The sequence below is a fragment of the Fukomys damarensis genome, unplaced genomic scaffold, assembly GCF_012274545.1.
Source record: "Fukomys damarensis isolate Sample0158 unplaced genomic scaffold, DMR_v1.0_HiC HiC_scaffold_19, whole genome shotgun sequence".
Taxonomy (NCBI): domain Eukaryota; kingdom Metazoa; phylum Chordata; class Mammalia; order Rodentia; family Bathyergidae; genus Fukomys; species Fukomys damarensis.
Window position 1 is genome coordinate 46,991,350 of NW_022900931.1, and position 2,634 is coordinate 46,993,983.

The window sequence follows — 2,634 nt, forward strand, 5'->3', positions numbered from 1 at the left end:
GGGGCGTTTTTTTTTTTTTTTTTTTTGGTACCAGGGATTGAACTGGAGACCTTGTACTTGGGAGGCAGGCAGCAGCACCACTGAGCTACATCCCTGGCCCAGGGGGCTCTTCTACTTGTGCCTTAAATGTTGGAATTCCCCAGAATGCTATCAGCCCTCTGCACTTCTCTGAGGAGCTTATCCAAATCTATGGCCCCAACTACAACCAAAATGTTGGTATTTCAGATCTGGCTATAAAACTAGAGAGTTCTTAAACAGTAGCATCTTTTTTTTTCTTTTTCTTTTGGTAACAGGGATTGAACTCAGGATCTTGCATGTGTGAGGCGCTGTGCCACTGAGCTAAATCCCCTAACAGTAATCTCTTATAAAAATAATATATGTTCACAGTAAAACAAATTCAAATGGTAAAGATGGAGCTAAAGTAAAAAGTGTGTCATCCATCCCAGGCCCACTCTTCATGGTTAATTTTCTCCACCAAGGTGGGGGATAAAATACCAAGGCCTTGCACATGCTAGGCAAATGTGCTACCACTGAACTAATATCCAGCCTCACAACTAATTTTTTAATGTAAGTGTAAATGTGCCGTATTCTCCTTCACTTGCTTTTTTCAACTTACTATATTTTACTCCTAAATTTTAGATCTGTGAATGCATATTCAAATGACATATGATCTCCACCTAGTGGTCCCACGTGTGACCTAAAACTTGCAGTTCTCCCTCATGCAAAACTCTAAAGGTATTCCTCCCTTTCAGTCAACATCTCGGAAAAAACAAACTATATACATTGGGCCTTCCCAGTTCAATCTGGTTTCTATCCCACAATTTTTTTTTTTTGGTACCAGAGATCAAACTCAGGTCCTTGTGGGGCAGAACCGAGCTAAATCCCCAGCTTTATCCCACATCTTTATGAAACAGAGTACTCTAAATTTACTAGTGACTTTGTTGCAAAATCCAATGAAACATTTTAGTCCATATCTTATCTGAGCTTCCTGTTACATTTAGCACTGGACCAATTTCTTTGGTACTTTTCTTCTGATTTTTTTTTCCTTCATTTACCTTTTCTCAGTGTCCTCTTTTCAGCTTTCTTCCCTCATCGCATTCCTCAAATGCATGATATTCTTTATCCAGACCATTTTACATCTATATACACAAAAACACAACTCAAACCTTTTAGGTTCCCACCCCGCATTTACTTAATATTTGTCTAATGTCTTAAAATTTGTCTTAATATTTGTCTAATAATTGTCACCTAAAATTCATTCTCTCTCGAAAACTAAAAACAAAGACCAGCGGGGTGTGGTGGTGCATCCTGTAATCCCAACACTCAGGGGGATGAGACAGGAGAATCACTGAGAGTTCAAGGCCAGCCTGGGCTACACAGTGAATTCAAAGCCAGCCTAAGACCCCGTCTCAAAAAACAAAAAAACCCAACAAACAAACAAAAACCCGTTATCACTCCAGTCAGAGATCGTTTATTTCTCCTAACACAATCTTTGTCTCCTATGCCCACCCCCTCTTTTTTAGAATTTAATTTTTGCCGGACTGGGGACCCAACCCAAGGCCGCAAGCTGCTGTACTGCTGAATCATATCCTTATCTCTTTCCTGAGTAAGACCTTCACAGTTGTTCTATTTGTCTCTAACTTTGGGCCCTCCGATACATCCTTCACATTGGGTGATTTATTATTTTATCTTCGTCATAGATTTAACCTAAGGTCTTACATATGGTAAGCACACACTGTACCACAGAACCACACCTCCCCGGCTCTTTTTAGACCCAAGCTGCCTTCCAAGTGTCCCTCTGGCTTCAATGTCCTAAGTTGCTGGAAGTACAAGACAGGAGCGCGGCATCACCTTGTCCAGGACAAGCAGTGATCCAGAAATTAATTGTTCACACCTCTGCTTAGACCCTTCAAAGCCTCTTCATTACCCTTAGGATAAAATTAATTTACAGGCCTGGAGTAATCTGATCCCTCACGATCTCACAAGCCTTGTGCATTACCTCTCTCTTTGCTCTGCCGGGCTGTGGGCAGCTCTAGCACGTACCTGCGCCCCCTGCTCCCCGGCCCAGTTAAATTCCCAAGCCCTTCAAGAGTCAGCTCTGGCGACACTTCACACAGGAAGGCGTTCAAAAGGCAAACGCTGAAAGACTGAATTCCGAGGGAGAAGACGAGCAGCGATTCCTGTTCCACGTACGGGTTTACCGAACGTCCGGGTGACCAGGAAGCCCAGAGCAAAGGTCAAATCCAGATCTTGAACTTTCACCCAAGTTCACGCGACAGTCCAACCCCAGCGCTATTCCGCCCTTATGCGTCATGGCTACCAATCTCAGCGTTTCAGTGGGTCTCAAAATCGACACCAGCCAGCTCTGGCGCCACCTACATTTCCACGCTGAAGAATGTTCTATCCCTTCTTAGCACCCGGAAAACTCCTTCTGGACTTACCTACATTGCCAGCTTGCCCCTAAGCAAGATGGCCACCAATCTCCATTCTCTCCTCCCAGGGTGAAGCCATCCACTCCCCGCTTAATGCTGCTGCCAGGCTGCCCTCACTTAGTATGGCTACTCTGGCTCATGCCTCGCTATGGTCTCGAAGCCGCCGCTAACCGGCCAGGTTCCGGGAGGCGCTGTGCAGGAT

At 44.5% G+C, this 2,634-nt stretch overlaps 1 protein-coding gene across 1 annotated transcript in view; it reads right to left on the reverse strand.

The window, feature by feature from the left end:
• Ufc1 (ubiquitin-fold modifier conjugating enzyme 1) overlaps positions 1 to 2,249 on the reverse strand; it is a 23,519-nt gene extending 21,270 nt beyond the window's left edge. Inside the window, exon 1 of the mRNA XM_010616620.3 lies at positions 2,044 to 2,249. The gene's annotated coding sequence lies outside the window, so the exon portion shown is untranslated. The remainder of the gene's footprint in view (positions 1 to 2,043) is intronic.
• Positions 2,250 to 2,634: the final 385 nt, after the last annotated feature.